This window comes from Dipodomys spectabilis, unplaced genomic scaffold (assembly GCF_019054845.1).
Source record: "Dipodomys spectabilis isolate Male_0828 unplaced genomic scaffold, ASM1905484v1 ptg000080l, whole genome shotgun sequence".
In the NCBI taxonomy this organism is placed as follows: domain Eukaryota; kingdom Metazoa; phylum Chordata; class Mammalia; order Rodentia; family Heteromyidae; genus Dipodomys; species Dipodomys spectabilis.
Genome location: NW_024870757.1, coordinates 4,445,320 through 4,461,087, shown reverse-complemented (window position 1 = coordinate 4,461,087; position 15,768 = coordinate 4,445,320). Strand labels below are relative to the sequence as shown.

Sequence of the window (15,768 nt, the reverse complement as noted above, 5' to 3'; positions counted from 1 at the left end):
GATGTTGAATAGATGTATCTGTTGAACTAGATTGTATCTGTAGGCTATTGACTGTGCAAATTCAGACTTGGGTTGATGCTTGCCTTAAGATAGTGTTCTAGCACAAAACTGGTGCTATTTTCATCTCAAATGGGCAGAGTAAGCCGGAAAAACACAAGAAAAATGGCAAATCCGGGTATCTTAATTCCCAATCCCGATAATCAGGGGACAGAACAGATAATGAATAATCCAGAGGAGAATTCCCAAATAGCTCTACAAACACTGCTGGCAAACATGATAAATCAAAAGATTGAAAGCATACAAAGGTCTCTGTATGAGCGTGATAGGGAGAGAGAGGAGGCATTCCAAAAGTTTATACAGGAATATCGTAAGCGTGAGGGAGCTACTCAAAAGCTGATACAGGATTTGCATGAGCAGCTTGAGAATACTCAAAGAGAAAGTCAGGTATGGCGTGAACAGGCTGAGAACACTCAAAGAAAACTACAGGAATCCCATGAAATGGAGGGTGCTAATCAAAGAGTAATACAGGAATTGAGAGAGCAGGAAGAGGATACACAAAGATCACTAAAGGCATTCATGGAATCCATTAACAAAGAGCTGAAGGAAGTCAGGGAGACCACAAAGGGAATGCTGAATGGAACACAACAGAAGGAATGGGAGTCCAAGGAAACCATAACCAATCAACTAAGTGATTTGAGGACAAACACTGAACACCAAATTAAGGAAGTAAAGAAGTTCATAGAAGATCTAAAACAAAGCTTCAACACAGAACTTGAAGCCATCTAAGCTGACCAATTAGAAGGAAAAGAGATAAAAAACAAAGTAGAAAGTCTTGACAGCAGGTTAGACCATGCAGAAGATCGAATCTCAGGGATTGAAGACAGCCTAGATGTTATAGAGAAAGAACATACAACCATCCAAGACAAGTCCAAGAAATATGATAGATCTATCCAACACTTGGAAGACACCATCAGAAGGCCTAATCTAAGGATAATGGGTGTAGAGGAGCACCAAGAAGCAGAAGTAAATGGTCTAGGAAATTTGTTCAACAGGATCTTAGCAGAGAACTTCCCAAACATGCAAAAAGATAGGCCTATTCAGATACAAGAAGCTTTTAGAACCCCAAATAGACCAGACCAGAATAGGACAACCCACCATCACATTATAATCCACACAGGATCAACTCAGACCAAGGAAAAGATCCTTAAACTGTGAGGGAGAAAAGATTGATCACTTAAAAAGGGAAACCAATTAGAATCACCTCAGATTTCTCAGCAGAGACAATCAAAGCAAGAAGAGCCTGGAATGATGTATGCCATGCCCTAAAAACAAACAACTATCAACCAAGAATACTGTACCCAGTTAAACTCTCCTTCATAACTGAAGGCCAAATAAAAACCTTCCATAGCAAAGAAAAATTGAAACAACACATCTCCACCAAACCAGCCCTACAAAAGATTCTTAAGGATGTCCTACACATAGAAAACCAACAAGACCACAATAAAGGCCCAAACTGAGAATCCAAGAACCAAAAGAAGAACCCAGTTTTCACAAGAAGGTGGAAAACATGGCAGGAACTCCCAAATACCTCTCAGTCCTATCCCCTAACATTAACGGACTTAAGTCTCCAATTAAGCGACATATACTGTCTAGTTGGATTAAAAAACAAGATCCTTCTATCTGCTGCCTGCAGGAGTCACATCTTGCCCGTAAAAACAAACATATTTTCAATGTGAAAGGCTGGAGCAAAATCTACCAAGCAAACGGCCCCATAAACAGGCGGGAGTTGCAATCCTAATATCAGATAAAATAGACTTCAAATTAAAATTGGTGAGAAGAGATAAAGAAGGTCCCTACATACTAATTAAGGGATCTCTCCTTCAGGAGGATATTAAAATTCTAAATATCTACTCGCCAAACAATGGAGCACCCAAATTTATCCAAGAAACAGTACTTTCCCTCAAATCCCATATACATCCAAAGAAATTAATTGTTGGGGATTTTAACACACCACTCTCGCCAGTAGATAGATCAACTCAGCAATAACTCAACAAAGAGACTGCAGATCTAAACAGCTGCATAGATCAACTAGATTTAACAGACATCTACCAAACATTTCACCCAGCAGCATCAGAATACACGTTTTTCTCAGCAGCATATGGAACATTTTCTAAAATAGACCACATTTTAGGCCACAAAACAAACTTGTCTAAATTCAGAAACATTGAAGTTATACTTTGCATTCTCTCTGACCACAAGGGAACAAAATTAGAACTCAACACCAAAAGCCACCAAAAGAAGTCCGTTATCACATGGAGGCTAAACAACACACTGCTGAATCACGAGTGGATCATGGAAGATATTAGAAAGGAAATTCAAATGTTCAGTCTATTCAACAAAAAATGAACACACAAATTACCAGCTCCTCTGGGACACAGCAAAGGCAGTACTCAGAGGCAAGTTTATAGCTCTGAGCTCCTACATCAACAAATTGGAGAGATCTGAAACCAACAATTTAATGAGACATCTGAACCTCCTTGAAAAAGAGCAGCAAGATAAACCCCAATCCAGTAGATGGAAAGAAATAATTAAAATTAAATCAGAATTAAATGAATAAGAATCCAAAAAAACTATAGAAAGAATCAACAAAACAAAGAGTTGGTTCTTTGAAAAAATTAACAAAATTGACAGACCCTTTGCAAATATTATCAGAAAAAGAAGAGAACACACCCAAATAAATAAACTCAGAGATGAGAATGGAAACATCACCACGGAAACAACCAAGATTCAGAACATTATAAGGGAATACTTCTCAAAACTTTATGCTAATAAGTTTGAGAACTTGACAGAAATGGACCTTTTCCTAGCAAATATTGACATGCCAAAACTAAACCAAGATGAGTTAAACCAGCATAACAGGCCCATATCAAGCATTGAAATAGAAACAGCAATAAGAGTCCTCCCAGCTAAGAAAAGTGCAGGACCAGATGGTTTTACAGCAGAATTCTACAAGGTCTTCAAAGCAAAGCTCACACCAATACTCCTCCAACTCTTCAATGAAACTGAAAGAGAAAGTTCACTACGGAACACATTCTATGAAGCCATCATAACCCTCATCCCAAAACCAGGCAGGGACAAATCAAAGAAAGAGAACTGTAGACCCATTTCTTTGATGAACATTGATGCAAAACTTCAACAAAATATTGGCCAACCGACTTCAACAATTCATCCAAAAAATCATACACCATGATCAAACAGAATTCATTTCAGGGATGCAAAGCTGGTTCAATATACGCAAATCAATTAATATTATTCATCACATCAACAGGTGCAAGAATAAGAACCACATGGTTATCTCAATAGATGCAGAAAACGCATTCGACAAGATCCAACACCCCTTTATGATGAAGGTTTTGGAAAAATTAGGAATCCATGGAACATTCCTCAATACAATAAAGGCTGTAGATGACAAACCTACAGCCAGCATTATACTTAATGGTGAAAAACTAAAGCCATTTCCTGTTAACTCAGGAACAAGATAAGGATGTCCACTCTCTCCACTTCTCTTCAATCTAGTATTAGAATGCCTAGCTACAGCAATAAGACAAGATGCAGACATAAAGGGGATCCAAATAGGGAAAGAAGAAATAAAACTCTCCCTCTTTGCAGATGACATGATCTTGTATTTAAAGAATCCCATAGACTCTACTCCCAAATTACTCAAGCTGATTCAAAACTTTGGCAAAGTAGCAGGGTATAAAATTAACCCCACAAAATCAATGGCTTTTCTGTATGCCAACAATGAGAAAAGTGTGGCTGATATTAGGAAAGCAACTCCATTTGTAATAGCCCCACAAAAAATAAAATACCTAGGAATTAACTTAACCAAAGAAGTGAAGGACCTCTATGATGAAAACTTTAAAATCGTGAAAAGGAAATCAACACAGAATTTAAAAAATGGCAAAACCTCCCATGCTCCTGGATTGGAAAGATTAACATCGTGAAAATGGCAATACTTCCCAAGGCTATCTACAAATTCAATGCGATACCTATCAAAATTCCAAGCTCATTCTTCAAGGAAATAGAAGAGGCAATCCAAAAATTCATATGGAACAATAAAAGACCCCGAATAGCAAAAACGCTCCTCAACAGAAAGAACACTGCTGGAGGAATATCAAGACCAAATTTCAAACTCTACTATAAAGCCATAGTAATCAAAACAGCTTGGTATTGGCATAAGAACAGACCTCAGGACCAATGGAATAGAATTGAAAACCCAGAAATGAACTTACAGACCTATAGCCATCTAATCTTCGATAAGGGAGCTAAAACAATAGAATGGAAGAAAGACAGCCTCTTCAGTAAATAGTGTTGGCAAAATTGGTTAACTACTTGTAGAAAACTCAAGCTAGATCCTTATATATCACCCTGCACCAGAATCAACTCCTAATGGATCAAAGACCTCGAAGTCAAAGCAGACACTCTGAAAACATTACAGGATGGAATAGGAGAAACCCTAGGTCTCCTTGGCTCAGGCCGAAATTTTCTGAATAGAGACCCGGAAACACAACAAATCAAAGAAAGGTTGGACAAATGGGATTGCATAAGGTTGCAGAGCTTCTGCAGGGCAAAGGACATAGCTAGCAAGATCAATAGAAAGCCCACAGATTGGGAGAAGATCTTTACTAGCCATACAACGGACAAGGGTCTCATATCTAAAATATACTTGGAACTCAAAAAATTAAACCACCCAACAACAAATCCTCAAAGAAACAACTGCCCAATAAACAAGTGGGCGAAAGACTTAAAGAGAAACTTCTCTGAAGAAGAAAGAAGGATGGCCAATAGATACATGAAGAAATGCTCAACATCCCTAGCCATAAAAGAAATGCAAATCAAAACAACATTGAGATACCACCTCACTCCAGTTAGAATGGCAAAATTCAAGAACTCTAACAACAACAGATGCTGGAGGGGATGTGGACAGAAGGGAACCTTACTTCATTGTTGGTGGGAATGTAAACTTGTTCAACCACTTTGGAAAGCAGTATGGAGGTTCCTCAAAAGACTCCACATAGAAATCCCCTATGACCCAGCAATCCCACTTTTGGGCATTTACCCAAATGTTTACAAACAAGACCACACTAAAGCTACCAGCACAACTATGTTTATTGCAGCATTATTTACCATAGCTAAGATCTGGAACCAACCCAGATGCCCCTCAGTAGATGAATGGATCAAGAAAATGTGGCATATATACACAATGGAATTCTATGCCTCCATCAGAAAGAATGACATTGCCCCATTTGTTAGGAAATGGAAAGACTTGGAAAAAATTATATTAAGTGAAGTAAGCCAGGCCCAAAGAAACATAGGCCCCATGGTTTCCCTTATTTGCAATATCTAGTATATGTATGAGTCAAGCGGAAAAGGTCAGATAAGGTGATGTTAGGAAAATGAACCCTTAGATATGTAATTTAATGTTTTTTTCTTTCATGCATGTGTTTCTAACGCATTTATAAGATTATTTCTTTGTTGCTTTGTATGTCCCTCCCCCACAGTATAAACACTGATTTCACTATATTTGATGTCAGTATAACTTGTGGAGGAGATGGGGAAAAACAAGTCGCTTAAGGATACAGGTGGACCTCTTGCAACAATGAGAAGTACAAATTTTCATGTCCAAAACGAGCTTTACAATGTCGGTGTGGGGGGGGGGGAGAAGGATTGGGACTGGGGGGATACTGGGAAGGGATGTGAAGGGTAAACAAAGGAGGAGGCTGCAATGCTTGGTAAGAAATGTACGCATTATCCTGCCCATGTAATTGTAACCCCTCTGTACAGTATGTTCACAAATAAAATAAAATAAATAAATAAAAATAAAAATTAAAAAAAAAAAAGAAATCTGAATTTTTACATTCACCATCAGTGAGTTCCTGCCAGGAAAGTCTGTGCATGATGATACACAGCAGGACTACAACAGTTGCTCAGGAAAGCAACATTCATTTGAGAAATAGTTGGCAAGCTCTGACACTCCTGTTTCACTGTTACCAATGGGAAGTCTTAAACTTCTTCCTCCACTTAGTCTTCTTCAAATTCCCCCTGTTCATCAGCAGTGGCATCTTGGCACTGCTGGTACTCGTACACCAGGTCATCTATATTGCTCTCAGCCTCAGTGAACTCCATCTCATCCATCCCCTCGGCCATGTACCAGTGCAAGAATGCCTTGCGCTGGAGCATGGTTCTAAATTTTTGGGAAAACCGCTTGAAGGGTTCTTGGATGGCCGTGTTGTTGCCGATGAAGGTGGCCGACATCGTGAGGCCACGCGGGGGGATGTCACACACAGCTGTCTTCACATTGTTGGGAATCCAGTCTGCAAAGTAGCTGCTGTTCTTGTTCTGCATGTTGAGCATCTGCTCATCTACCTCCTTCATGGACATGCGGCCTCGGAAGATGGCAGCCGCTGTCAGATAGCGGCCATGGTGGGGATCACAGGAGACCATCATGTTCTTGGCGTCAAACATCTGGTGGGTAAGCTCGGGCACTGAGAGAGCATGGTACTGCTGGCTAGCTCGGCTGGTCAGGGGTGCAAAGCCAGGCATGAAGAAGTGTAGGCGGGGGAAGGGCACCAAATTCGTGGCCAGCTTGCGCAGGTCTGCATTCAGCTGTCCGGGGAAGCGCAGGCAGGTGGTGACCCCCGCTCATGATGGCTGACACCAGGTGGTTCATGTCTCCATAGGTGGGTGTGGGCAGCTTCAGGGTGTGGGAGCAGATGTCGTACAGAGCCTCGTTGTCGATGCAGAAAGTCTCATTTGCATTTCCCACCAACTGATGGAGAGACAAGATCACATTGTAGGGTTCAATCACGGTGTCTGACACCTTGGGGGAGGGCATGACGCTGATGGTATTCATGATGCGGTCTGGGTACTCCTCTAGGATCTTGTTGAGAATCAGGGTGCCCATGCCTGACCCGGTGCCACCTCCCAGGGAATGGGCCAGCTGGAAACCCTGGAGACAGTCACACCTTTCTGACTCCCCCCGTACCACATCCAGCACGGATTCCACCATCTCGGCTCCCTCTGTGTAGTGGCCCTTGGCCCAGTTATTGCCTGACCCGCTCTGGCCTATGAGACACAAAGACACGATGAGACACACACTCCAAGAATAATGACTGTGCCTGTCCTATTGTGAAGACAATAGGACTCTTCTGAGCTAACCTTTGCTATTACTTTAGATACACTTTGGTGAAATAAGGAAATGTTTTCAATGTATCTGGGACCCTACAAATCATCCAGGTTCTAAAGAAAAGTAAAGACAATGTGGAGGAAAATACATTTTAACCCAAATCAAGTACTTCTAGAAATGAAGAACCGAGCCTGCCTCAATACTGGAAATGTAGTTAATTTCACAAGAGGCACAGGAGCACAGTGTGATCATAGGAAAGCTCAGCTGCAAGCACTTGTCTGCACCTTGCTCACACATAGCTGTGCTTTGATTTCTGGTGTCCTGAAGTGGTTCTCTGTTATTGCCAGGCCTTTGAAATGACCAGCAGCGCTGAAACCTTGTTGGAGGCTTTCCCTGCTTGCTGTTCTTTTCCTTCAGAGGCTGTTTTGTCATGGAGGGCGTGCAGAGTGACACTGATCTGAACTGTCTGAGTGTCCAGGGGCATGACTCCCATGGACTGGAATAGGTAGGTTTGGTGAGGACAATATCTAGGTGGATAAAGGCTCAGCCCAGCACTGGAATGCCTGGATGTTAGGACCCATGGACCATGATGACATACCATATATGAAGTTGTCTGGCCTAAAGCTCTGGCCAAATCGTCCATATCTCACTGAATCTAAGGTGCCTGGCTCTAGGTCCACCATGATGGCCCGAGGAACATATTTGTTGCCTGTGGGAACAAGAGTTGACTTAGGCTTATACTTGACAAGGAACTTAGGGGGCAGAGCAAGTGATTCTAAGCGACTCTCAGCATTCATTACAAAAATTACAGCATTTGAGGGGCTAGAAAGGTGGCTCAGTGGTAGAGCACTTGCCTTGCATGCCTGAGTCCCTGGGTTCCATTCCTTAGCACCACATAAGCAAAAAGAAAAAAGCCAGAAGTGGTGCTGTGGCTCAAAGGGTAGAGTGCTAGCCTTGAGCTGAAGAGCTGAGGGACAGCGCCCAGGCCCAGAGTTCAGGCCCCATAACCAGAACCCCCCCCCAAAAAAAAAATTACAGCATTTGAGACATGGAAACAGAAAAGATATCTTGAGCATGAATCCCCATGTAAGAGGCTTCAGCAACTTTAAGGACATTGGCAGTTGTCTATTTCCATGAATATTCATTCCTTTGCTTTGGGCATGGTGGCTGAAATCTCAGCTACTCAGGAGGCAAAGATGAGCATCAGGCTTTGAGTCTAATGGGGCAAAAGAAAGGTGACAACACCTTTTTTTTTTTTTTTTGGTTCATCGTGGGGCTTGAACTCTGGGCCTGGGCACTGTCCCTCAGCTCCCCGCTCAAGGCTAGCACTCTATCACTTGAGCTACAGCCCCACTTTCAGTTTCCTGAGTGTTTTATTGGAGATAAGAGTCTCAGGGACTTTCCTGCCCAGGCTGGCTTTGAACTATGATCCTCAAATCTCAGCCTTCTGAGTAGCCAGCATTACAGGAATGAGTCACCAGTGCCTATCAGCAAGCATCTTTCTCTTTTTTTGTTAATTTTAATTTATTGTAAAGGTGCTGTATAGAGGAGTTACAGTTACATGAGTAAGGAAATGAGAACATTTCTTGTCAAAAATTGTTACCCCCTCCTTTGTTGTGCTCCCACTATCCCTTCCCTTCCCCAATTACCTTTCTCAAGAAATGAGCCAGGTGCCAGGCACCAGTGGCTCATGCCTGTAATCCTAGCTACTCTGGAGCCTGAGATCAGAGGATCACTGTTCAAAGCCAGCTGGGGCAGGAAAAGTCTGGGAGACTCTTATCTCCAATAAACTAACAGAAAACCAGAAATGGCACTGTGGCTCAAGAGGTAGAGCTGCTTGCCTTGAACTGAAGAGTTGAGGGACAGTGCCTAGGCCCAGAGTCCAAGCCACATGACCGACCCCCTCCCCACACCAAAAAAAAAAAAAGAGCCAGGTATGGCTAGTCACCAAGTAGATGTAGGGGAATTCAAGTGTAAGGCTTTCCTGGGGAAAATATATACAATACATATTTCTTGTCTTATAATGCTTCAATAATGGTTATCAAATAGCACATATCCCTGTATTCAAATTCTCAGAGCAACCTTGGGCAATGACTTGCAATTTCCCATTTAACCTGATCTAGCCCAAGGGAAAGCAGTTAACATGATGTAAACACCAGTTTTAGAATACCCCCTTCCTAAACATTCACATGAAGAAAACTGGCCATCCTGCTGGATGTACAGGATCTAATAAAGACACAACCTAAAATACTGTTCATAGGAGTGACACAATCCAACCCAAACACTCTCAACCAAGGAATCAGATGATTAAAATCAGATGATTACTTAAACAATATTAACACAAAATACCAAGGTGAGGACATCCCAAAATGTAGATCTATAAAACTCAAATAAATTAAATGGCTTTGTACTTTTGTTTGTACTTGTTCATTGGTTTAATACACAGGAAAGCCAATTATCCACGATTCTGTTTGTAGACAATAATGTAGAATGGAAACTCAATATAAAATTAAATGAACTTTACATTGGCAGTTACAAAAACTGAAAATCTACTCTGTAGACTTCAATTAGGCTATTTATGATATAAAAGACAATATGATTCATTTAAAAGCAATGTTTACAAATTAGTATTGGTTTTTTCTACATCACAAGAATGTTTTCTTACTTTAAAAACCTTAAAAAGAATTTATTGTTGGCCAAGTATTCATATTCAAAATGCTCGAGACCAGAAATGTTATAGATTTCAGGGTGAGTCACTTTATTTATGCTTTGTGATTTGGACTATTCTCATATATATTAGTGACTGAACATCCCTCTTTAAAATTTTTTAAATTTTCTTTTTCAAAATATTGTTTTAGAAATTTAATCTGTATTTTAAAGAGGCAATGTAACTGGGCTCTGGTTGCTTAAGGGTGTAATTCTAGCTACTCAAAAATCTGAGATGAGACCTTAGCATCGCAGATTGAAGTCAGCTGGGGCAGGAAAGTCTGGGAGACTCATCTCCAAGAAACTACCCAAAACAAAAGAAGCTCATAGTCAGTGCCCAGGCCTTGAGCTTAGAAGGATGATCAGAACACAACCAAATGGCATAGGATTATATTATATTTTATCAATTGTTTTAGAATGCATATTTAGGCAGTCTCATTTTTAATTATGTGAAATGCGCTCACACCTTTAATCCTAGCTACCCAGAAGGCTGAGATCAGAGAATCACGGTTCAAAGCCAGCCAGGGCACAAAAAGCCGGCCAGACTCATATCTCCAATAAAACACCAGCAAACTGAAAGTGGTAGAGCTGCTTGCCTTGAGCTAAAGAGTTGAGCGACAGTGCATAGGCCCAGAGTTCAAGCTCCATGACCAGAAAAAAAAATCCAGATGTGGTTAGTCAGCAAGTAGAGCTAGGGGGAACTCAGGTATAAGGCTTTCCTGGGTATACAAGAGTATACTCAAAAATTAAAACAAAGTATCTGGTGGAGTGGCTCAGTTGGATACAGCACTTGACTTAAAAGATCAAGGTCCCCTAGGGGCTGGGAAGGTGGCTCAGTGGTAGAGCGCTTGCCTTGCAAGCCTGAGGCCCTGGGTTCGATTCCTCAGCACCACATAAGCAAAAAGAAAAAAGCCAGAAGTGGCGCTGTGGTTCAAGTGGTAGAGTGCTAGCCTTGAGCTGAAGAGCTGAGGGACAGTGCCCAGGCCCAGAGTTCAGGCCCCACGACCGGACCCAAAAAAAGAAAAAAAGATCAAGGTCCCAAATTAAAACTACAATACTACCATAAGAAAGGCAGGAACTCCTTCCTTGTCAGTAGTATTCCCCGGGGAACTATTTTGCCATGGTATGGGAAGCCAGATGGGAGACACTCACCAGCTGCCTCATTGTAATACACCTCGATTCTCTGCAGCTGTAAATGGCTATCTCCATAGTAGTTGCCAGTGCAGTCAATATTGTGCTCAACGCTTACCATTTCCCAAAACTGAGATGGAAACAGAAGTGTATTATGAAGTAGAATGATAACTGTCCAAACAATGCATTTTAAAGTAACTATAAGAAACCTATGTCCTGTTGACACAAATATATTTGTAAAAAATAATTACATTTTCTAAATTAAAAAAAAACACAGAAATTGGTGGTATTTTAGTTTTGTTAATCTCTTTGCTATCTGGCTGAACAGAAGACATCTGGGTTCTCCTAGAGTATTCCATCTTATACGGTACCATATTCTGTTTGTATTCTATGACGAGTAGCTGGCCTTACATGGACATGAAATTGCCAAAGCAGTAACTTGAAGACTCAGCTAGAAGGGTCTCCAGAACTCCAAGTGTCCTCAGAGCATACATGACAACCACTGATTTAGAAAACACCCAACTTAAGGGAGATGAGATGGGGCATGAAAACTCAGAGAAATTTTCATTAAGGTAGAAGAACTGTTCTCAATTATCTGACACTCATCAGTTGACACAAAGGGAATCCTCTGTATCTTTCAGCTCAAAGACACTGCAGTCCTTGCATTCAAACCAGACCAAAAGTGCATTAGTCTATTCCCAGGAAACTAAATACAAAGACTTGAGGCTCAGGTAAGACTAAGACATGCAAGGGATTTGAAACCACCCCAGCCTTGCTTAAAAACCACACCCACCAGGGCCACACAAATTAGGGAAATTGGAGAAGCTATCTGGGGGACTTCATTTGCAGCCCCACCTACCTCAGCCTAGCCATGACCACCACCACCTCCACACTCCAACCCCGTCCTCCTTCTCCTTCCCCTAAATTTGAGACTCAGATCCATGGCCAGTGCCATGCTCACCTTTGTGCCAATCTGGTTGCCACACTGGCCCGCCTGTGTGTACACAATCTCTCTCATGGTGCAGGGCTGTGGAGCAGTTGGATGTGTGTCTTCAGCAGTGGTGCCCACAGGTAGAGCTGGGAAGCAGGAATCTGACACAGTGAACTCAGATCCCCATTTATACCTCTGGTTGTTACAGGGGCAGAGGAGGTGGGGCGGACTTGATTATAGGTGGAGCCAGCAGGTGCTCCAACTCAGTCTCCCCATTGCTGGGTAATCAGAGGACCCTACCAGTTCCCACCTACCCTGGCATCCAGCTGCCAGCTGCAAGTCCATTAGCACAGTTGCCACTCTATTTGGATCCTCTGGTCATCCTGCCATCCAACTCCCACTCTGACTCACAAGAGAGGCTGAACCCTGGGATCCAGGAAACAAGAGGAGGAACTTCCTCTGCACAAGGTCCTTGTGTGCCAGAAGCCAAGAACAAGCCTGCCTTCCTTCCATTTTTGATTGGAGGGCCTAGACCTGAAGGGGCATTTTCAGCTGTGATCCCAAGAACAAGCATAAACTGTTGGATTCCATGATTGATCCACTTTCCATTATGGGAAGAGTCAGGGGCTTAGGGTCTAGCCTTCATACTCAGGTTTTCTTTTTCTTTCCTCTTAAAAGTAGCTTGCTTTATTACTTGGGCCATAGGACTACTACAGTCTACTTTTTGTTTCATTTGGCTTCTGCTCCTAGTGTGAGAACCCAGGTCCTGGTCATAGTGTCTTTTTTTTTTTTTTTTTTTGGTCGGAGTTGGGGCAGGTTAGTGACTTAGGGCTTGAAATGAAGGCCTGGTGACTCTTTCTGAGGTTTTTATTATTATTGAGATTAGATGATTACCTAAATTTCTCTTATTTCACAGAATTGTGGAATAGTGATATTTAGTTGAAGTCACAAACATATTTTAACCTTCACAAGGCAAATTACCATTATCATGGACTATAAAGTTTGTGAATTCTATAAGCTTTGACAATACAATTTATTTCTTCCACAACAGGTGATATTTACATTTCTCTACTTTTGCTTAGTGTAGGATTTCCCGTCTTTCATTCTCATTCTGCCCCTCTCTTTCTGAGGTTTTATTGATTTACTTATTTAATTGAAAGGTAGAAGGCTCTACTACTTGAACCACAGCTCAATTTCTGCCTTTTTTTAAGTGTTTAATATGACACAAGAGTCCCATGGGTAGTCAAGGGCAGTACAGTGAGGCTTGAAATCTGAGGATCACTATTCAAAGTCAGCATGGGCAGGAAAGTCTATGAGACTTACCTCCAATCAACCACTAATAGGCAGAAGATAGTAGAGCTTTAGCCATGAGCAAAACACTTCAAGTTTAAGTCCCTCGACTGAACAAACTGAAGCAAGTTTCATGGACTTTCCTGCCCATGATGGCTTTGAACCATGATCTTCAGACTTCAGTGACTTTAGCACTCAGGATTATAAGTGTGAGTCAACATTTACAAATCTTTAATTACCTTTTCTTTCACCTTTTCAGGTATTTATTATTTCTTTTTTTGACAATTGTTCTTAGGGGCTAGCTTTCATGCTTAGTTTTTTCTTTCCTCCTGAAACTACCATGCTTTACAAATTTGAACACAGGTAAACTACAGGCTGTTTCTCTTTTTTGTAGCTCTTCTTCTAGGGCTCAAACTCAGGTAATGGTGACTGAGGTTCTTTTTTTATTTTTTTCAAATTGAGTGCTGGTTGTTAGTTCTTGAAATTAAGGCCTGATAACTCTCCTTGAGGATTTATTTATTTTTACCTTAATGGTGGCGGGTTTCACTAGTTAAGCCACAGCTCAGCTTCTGATTTTTCGGTGGTCAATAGGAGATTAGAATATCAACAGCAAGCCAAGAGCATTACAGGTTGGACTGAAATCTTAGAACCATGGTTCGAAGGCAATCTGGGCAAGAAAATCAATGAGACAATTATCTCTAATTAATTGCCAAGAGGTAGGAAGAAGTAGACCTCTAGCCATAAGGAAATCATAGCAAGTTCAAGCCCCAGTACTGAACACAGTAAAATAAGTCTCCTGTACTTTCTGCCCAGGATGGCTTTGAACCACGATCCTTAGATTTCAGCAATCTGAGCAAATAAGATTACAGTTTTGAGCCATGATTTAGAAATCTTTAATATGCTCCTTTTTGCACCTTTTCATTTATTTGATTTTGCCTTCCACCTTTTTTAAAGTTCATGTCCTTTATTATTAGAACCTAGCTATTCACACTCAGAATTTAATTTATTTAGTTATTTTGTCAGTTGTGGGGATTGAACTCAGTGCCTACATATTGTCTGTCAGGGACAAGGCATGAGCCAGAGAAACCTGGCTTGTTTTCTTAGATCAAAACTAGCAGGCTCTACAATTTATGCCACACTACTTCACTGTCCATGAGATTTTTGGATTTTTTTTGCTCAAAGCTAGCAGGAACAAAAACTCAACTCCTGAGGGTTTTTTCTTTTGGGAGTTGGGAAAGGCTTGAATTCAGGGCCTGGGGACTCTCTCTGAGGGTTGTTTTGTTTTCAGCTCAAGTTCTGCCATTTTTTTTTTTTTTTTGGTGTTTAATAGGATATGAGTCACATGTTAGCTCTACTTCAATTATTTTTGTAAGTTTTAATTTTCTTTACCAAATATGATATATTTTTGTTAGATAGTTCTTGGTGTGCTTTTATTGGGTTGTTTTGGTATGAACAACACTGGGGATTGAACTCATACCTAGTTTATGGGAAGAAAGTATTCTACCACCTTAGTCACAATTCAGCTATGGCAGGTTTTTTTTTTGTTTTTGATTTTCTATTTGTTTGGGTTTTTTTTTCTTGGTCATGGGCTTGAACTCTGGGCCTGGGCTCAGTACCTATGGTCTCCAGCTCAAGGCTAGCACTATACAACTTTAGCTACAGCGCCACTTCAAGGTTTTTGAGTGGATTATTGAAGATAAGAGTCTCATGGACTTTTCCTGTCTGAGCTGGCTTTGATCCACGATCCTCAGATCTCAGCCTCCTGAGTAGCTAGGGTTAAATGCATGAGCCACCAGCACCTGGCTATGGTAGTGTTTTTTTTTTTTTAACTGTTTAAATTACTTATTTTTGTCCTTCTAATTTAATTTAATATTTTAATCTTTTTTTCATCCCGGGGAATTGAGTATAGGACCCTGTGTATGTATGTATCTACATGCTTCTGTGTGCATATGTGCCAATACTGGGGCTTAAATTTCCTTAACTTTTTCCAAACAAGGCTGAAACTGTAACACTTGAACCATACCTCCAGTCTGTTTATTTTTACTGCTTAGTTGAAAATAATAATGTCTGATTTGCTACTTTGGAGGCTTAGGTTTTTAGATGGTAGTTTGGAGCCAGACTGGGCAGTCTCCTTACCTCTTCCCTCTAATATACTACTCACTGTGGCTCAAGAGGTAGAACACTAGCCTTAATGAAAAGCAACTCATATACAGTACCAAGGCCTGAATTTAAGCTCTGGGACCAGCAGGTTAAAAAAAATAACAAACTGAATTGTCTGACCAGTCTAGCTTTAAACCATGATCCTATTGATCTCAGCCTCTGAAATAGGTAGGGGATTACAGGTTTGAGCCTTTATAGTGATAGTTTTCTATTATTATTATCATTTACAGATGCTTCTAAAAAAAGACACAATGTGGCTAACAGTGGCTCATGGTTATAATCCTTGCTATTATGGAGGCTGAGATATAGGAACCTTGGTTTGAAGTTGGGCCCAATGACAGAATGTCTGTGAGTCTTATCTCCA

At 41.0% G+C, this 15,768-nt stretch overlaps 1 pseudogene; it reads right to left on the bottom strand.

The window, feature by feature from the left end:
- Positions 1-6,081: 6,081 nt before the first annotated feature.
- Positions 6,082-12,041, bottom strand: LOC122110646 (annotated as a pseudogene).
- Positions 12,042-15,768: the final 3,727 nt, after the last annotated feature.